This window comes from Mustela putorius, unplaced genomic scaffold (assembly GCF_011764305.1).
Source record: "Mustela putorius furo isolate JIRA1106 unplaced genomic scaffold, ASM1176430v1.1 tig00000228_pilon_pilon_pilon, whole genome shotgun sequence".
In the NCBI taxonomy this organism is placed as follows: Eukaryota; Metazoa; Chordata; class Mammalia; order Carnivora; family Mustelidae; genus Mustela; species Mustela putorius.
In genome coordinates, this window is record NW_025421322.1 from 12,662,829 (window position 1) to 12,668,885 (window position 6,057).

The following is a 6,057-nucleotide window of genomic DNA, read 5'->3' on the forward strand; positions in this document are numbered from 1 at the left end:
CTTGAAAGGAGGGTAAATGGGGAACTGCTGTTAGCATTTCTTTAGTGGCAGCAGTTGCCCTCATTTCCAGCTCCCTTTAGCACTACCTGAGTCAGAGACCTCAGTGGCTACCACGTGGTCATCAGTTCCTGAGGGTCTTTGCTCTGAGCTACAAGACAACCCCAGCTGTGCCCACTATTTCCTCAGCTCTAGGGGGCAGTGGTGAAGTGGTCACTTCCTGCAAGTGGTTTCTTCCTCTGGCTTACCTCGGCATCCCCTTGCTGTGTTTTCACCTTTCATCACTCAGGCAACTATTTCTCTGTATTAAATCCCCTCTGTTTGCAATGCCAGGTAGAGTTTCTGTTTTCTGAACTAGCCTCTAATAGAATGATAACGACTATAACTTTGACATAGACCAAAAATAGAGGTGGCATGAGCCTAGAATGTTTTTCTGCATTCAACAGACATTTATTAAAAATCTGTGAATAGACAGGAACTGTATTAGGCTTTGAGAATAAAAGGTAAGCAATATGTAGTTTCTGTTATCTGGACAATGAAGGAAAAGCCCATTAAGAACCAACTATAGATGAACTAAGTACCTGCAAATTTGTTTTTTAATCCAGTACCTCATTTGGCAACCCACAGATCCATGTCAAATGGTGCACTGTATTTTTTTTCTTTACTCGTTTAGTGCATGTCCTATTTCTTTAATGTGGCTTTTCATCTGAAAATAATCTCCTCCTGAAACATGCATGTTTATCTTTACTAAAGATGAAAGTAATTCAAAGATATTTTTTTTTTGGTTGGCAAATTATCCACAAAAGTAGGAGGTTAAAAAATACGTATTCTTTGTTCAAACATCTTTGTTGCGACTTGGCAAAATCAGCCAGATTTACTTAGAAAAATGAAGAGTAAAAGATATAAGCTAGAAACCAGTACTGTTAAATGTTTATAATTTTACAAAATCCTCCAAGATTGATTTGAGATTTCATATGTTGAATAGTGAAGAATTTGAAAAACAAACAAACAAATTTTTCAAGACTCCTAATTTTATAAGGATGAGTATCTGGAGGAGAATTTCAGATTCTCTCCTTTGCATGACTATGCCTGGTGAGAAAAAAAAAAAAAGACCTTATTTAGTCACTGTCTTAAATTCTGATCTTGATGGTTGTTTTGAGACCAGTAACAAATGGTCTTTTATTTTTCCTTCTTTGATGGAGTAGCCCTGTCAGTACCTTAAACAGGACACTTGCTAGCAAGTGATAGAACTCAAGCTAACAAAAGCCTTAAGGAGAATGTAAGGCTGTTGGGGGATCTCACCACCATGTTGGTTTTCTGGAATATTGGAACCAGGGTCTTGCATCTCATTAGGACTTGATATTTTCTCTCCTTCCTGCTCTTCTTCCTGTTTCCCTCTCTTTGTAGATCAGTTTTCTAACAAAAATTTCCAAGTTGTGTAAGGTCCAGCCTCCCCCACCAGAGAGAAACTTGATATGAAGTATTCCGTTCCCAAGTCCAAACCTATGAGGGAAGAATCTCTGGTTTTCACCCAGCTTGTGACCCATCAACTTTCACATGAACCAAGGCTTATTTAAGAATAATTATTTTTAAAAAGCACAGTTATAGAGTCCAGTTAATAGAGACTCCAGTTAATAAGTGTACCTAAAGACATCAGGAAATGGTAACAGAGCATTTCACCCAGTCATTTAGGGATGAGAAGGGGTTTTCCAAAAGAAAGACACGATATGCTTACCTGACTGGAAGAACCACCTCTGCAAAAGATTTTAGGCCTAGAAGAATCTGGGATATTGAAAGAACAGTTTTCAGTGCGATTGGAACATAAGATGCCTGGTACGTAGGAGCAGGAGATTAAGCTGTAGAGAAGTAGGAGCTAGTTCGCAACAGGTTTTATACGCTGTCAAATTCTTCATATGCTATTGCAGACATTAAACTAAGTCATACAAAAGGGAGATAACAGAAGTCTCTGATAAAGGTGACCATAACAGTCTCCAGACTCTCCAGTGACTCTTTTTTTTTTTTTAACAAACATATATTTTTATCCCCAGGGGTACAGGTCTGTGAATCACCAGGTTTACACACTTCACAGCACTCACCATAGCACATACCCTCCCCAATGTCCGTAACCCCACCCCCCTTCTCCCAACCCCCCTCCCCCCAGCAACCCTCAGTTTGTTTTGTAAGATTAAGAGTCACTTATGGTTTGTCTCCCTCCCAATCCCATCTTGTTTCATTGATTCTTCTCCTACCCCCTTAACCCCCCATGTTGCATCTCCACTTCCTCATATCAGGGAGATCATATGATAGTTAAGACAGTGACTCTTAAGTGGGGGCAATATTGTCCTCCCCCAACAGGACATTTTGTAACCTAACATGAGTTTGCACATTGGTGAGTTACAGATAGAGACTATCAGATAGATCATAGGGAATAACTTCCAAAGCTGCAGGTCTCCCATTGTGGGTAGTGGGTTCCTTTTATTTAGGGTTACAATGAATATTCAGAAAGGGAGGTTTTGTCATCATATGTGGAGGTGGGGATATGATCATGCATGTGTACTTAGGAAACAGGCCTACACATGCATCATATGTTATGTTAATGAGGTTTTTGCTCCTTCTTCGGTAGAAATTTTAGCTTAATGAGGTAGAGGTAATTGTTGGACACTCCGCGGTCCATCTGTGCAGGTGTGAGTTGGTAGTTGAGCTCAAACTGATCTTTTCCTGTTATTTGTCACAGGTTAACATTCCTGTGAAGAAGAAGGGGGGTCAGGGGTGGGGGTGTGCTGGTGACAAAATGGCAATATCCAGAAACATTGATTTATACTTTGTGGGGAGTGATACTGACATCCAGTGGGTTGAGGCCACAGGACAGCCCCCACAGCAAAGAATCATCCAGGCCAGAACGTCAGTAATGTTGAGGTTGAGAGCACGGCTGGCCTGAGATCACGGCTGGTCTGAGAGCATGGTTGTGGAGAATAAATGGTCTTTGTAGAGATGCTTCGAAAACGGGTTGAATGTGGGAGTAAGATAATGAGAAAGGTCTGTAGGGACTGTGAGGTGATTCTCTGAGGAGCTTCAGTAGTCATTGATGACATTGATCGAGAACAAGTGAAGAGGGCTTTTGCAGGATGATAATGAAGCATTCTGACAGGTTTCTGTCCCATTGCTATGAGGCTGCTACCAGGAAGGTGGAGATGGATGATTAGCCAAAGGGGAAACGAGGTGTTATTTGATTATATATCCTCTCTGCTACAAGAATAGACGGAATAGTTCTTCAGCTTTTGCTTCTGCATACTAGTGGTGAATGAAGCCCTATATGGGTCATTTTATGGCCAAAGGAAATACTCTTAATGTTGTATCCAGGGACGTGATATTTAATGCCATTAATGTATATGAAAAGAAATAGTGTTTATGTTGTTTTTGCTCATCTAGTTACTATTCCTCGGTTTCCAGACATTTTGAATAAAGGTATAAAGAGGAATTTGAAATTGTTTTGTTAACATGCTACCATGTCCTTTATAGTAACACACATCTCATTTCTTCCTGTTGATTAGCAAAATATATTTAGATATTGAGAAAGACTCTCTTCTTGACTAACTTTAGGCTCTCTAATCCTGGAGGCCTTGATCTTGATGTCCGTCCTTGTCAGACCTGCATCACCTAGTTGTTGCAAGCATCTTGCTAAGGCATTTTAGAGAGCCCGTCTCCCATTCTTGATATCTGATCCAAATTCCTCACCCCTGACTCTTGATGTCTCATTATCCTGGCCTGCCTTCAGCAAAAATCTAATTAGGGCTCCCTCCCTCCCTCCCCCCCACCCCCTTAAGAACTTCCCATCCACTCACCCAACCCCACTCCTTGGCTATATATCCTGACTTGTCCAGACTGTACTTGGAACTGACCACTGTTTTTTTGCTGACGTCTCTTTTCCTCTACTGCTGTAGTCCCTAAATGGAATCTGTTTTTACTGATTCACTTACTGTCCAGCTCTGGGTTTCTTTAACAATCTCATCCTAAAGTATGAGTTTAAGAAATTTCAACAAAGCCAAACAAATACCTATGAGGAACCATTACTATGCGAGGGGATCATATCGGTTAGGGACTAAGCAGGAAACCAAGCCACTTGAACTTGTAAAACATTTAATTTAACACAGGGTATCAGTTATATGGGTGATGACAGAACTGAGAGGCTAAACAGGGCATGTTAAGGCAAGGCAGAGATTCCTAAAGCAGGAGCCTGGCATTAATACTCCTAGGCCCAGGGGAGAGAGAGGAGGTGGAATTACCAAATCCCAGGGGCCAGGGTTACATGGCAGAAGTTAATACCATGGTGCACCTGACCAACACGACCTGGGGCCATGAAGAAGACAGACTGTGCCAGAAACATACCCAAGGCAGAGGAGACAGGGGAGGGGAAATTCTTTGTCTTCTCTCTCTCCTACGTGTCTAAGGAGCAACTGGGATTCACCATTGGCCAACTCCCACTAGAAGCTGGGAACTCCGGAAATGCAGTCTGCAGAGGTCCACTGACTTGCGGTGCAGAGCAAAGCAGGGGAAAGGCAAGAAATGGACCTGAGGCTGGAGACACTACAGCCTGGCAGAGTGGTGCATTTAGTATTTATTTAATTTGTGCAATTCTCAGTAAGCTACCATTACCCACTTTACAGCTAGGGAAACTAGTCATTGAGTGACCCAAAGCCACCAGGCCCATAAGGGGTAGATCTGGAAATTCTACAAGGTCTCTCCTGATTCAAAGGCCCTACAGTTGGCTTAGCAAAGGCTCGAACATCATGACTGGGCTTTCCATGTGGTGAATCCTGAAGAACTGTTCCACTGAGGACTGCTATCCATCTGGGAAACAAAATAGGGAGATCTTTTAAGTCACAGAGAGACACTCCTGTAATGCAAGGCTACAGGACCTAGGAAAAGCCAGCTGCAGACCTTGAACCTTTTTACTGAACAAAACAAAGATCCTGGCTTACCTGCTTACATAAATCATTATTGTTCTGCTTAATGGGGCTGCCATAAACCTAATAACCTGAAGGATTTGAAAGTGTTTTAATGAAAAATACACTGGCATTTTAGAGGAAAGTAATTTGGCCCAGGGGAACCATTTGGATACAAGGGAGATTTATCCTTGGGAGTCAACAATAAGCTCTGTTACCTGGGCAATGTAACCCATTAGCACAGATGAGTTTATCTGATACGATGCTGCCAGCAAAGAACAAAAGCTGAAGACAAGTAGGAGGGCATTGAAGAAGTGGTTTTTATGGAGTCCGACAAGAGCTAAGGGGGGAGGAAGAAAGATGAGCTATCTTACAGAGATTAAGGCTCCTTGGAGAATAATGGAACTGCTAGGGAAGTTTATTGGCTTTGTTATTTGCTTTTTGTTTATTTAGCACATTTCCTACATACTTATTGTGTTACATGATCCTGTGGTTGTCAAGCCATATTAGAAAGTGATCTTGCATGGATTTAAAGGCTAAGTAATGTGGAAAACTCCTCTTCTTGGATGCTTATACAACAGGTGTCCGCACATTCTGATCTCTATAGCCTGATGGGTTCATAGGCCTCAGATGGTCCATGGTTATGGCTACTTCCCCTGGAGCTACGTGGTAGCGTTCAACATTCTTTGTTTTTTTTTTTTTTTTCCAAATAACAATATAGTTTCATACAAGTTACATGAATGCAATCTCTCAGCAGAGCCTGTTGCGCTGGGCTAAGCCTTCTTCCTGAGATGCTGTGATATGGAAAAATGCTTACCTGATAAGATTAGGTGTTGTGAAGTCTGTTAGGCAGCTAGTGAGCTGACAGTACTTCATGAGGAGGATTGCCTATGTCTGGACGTGGTTGGCTGCAGGTAGCTGAAACCATGGAAACCATGGAGAACGGGGGACCACTGTATGTGCCCAACACAGTTAATTAGCTCATTTAATCCTTACAACCTGGTGGCTATATTATTATTCACATTTTAGAGATGATACTACTCAGCAGAGATGTAATTTGCCACCAAAAAAAATGGCAAAGGTGAAATTTAAGTTCCTGGTGGTCTGACTGTAATCT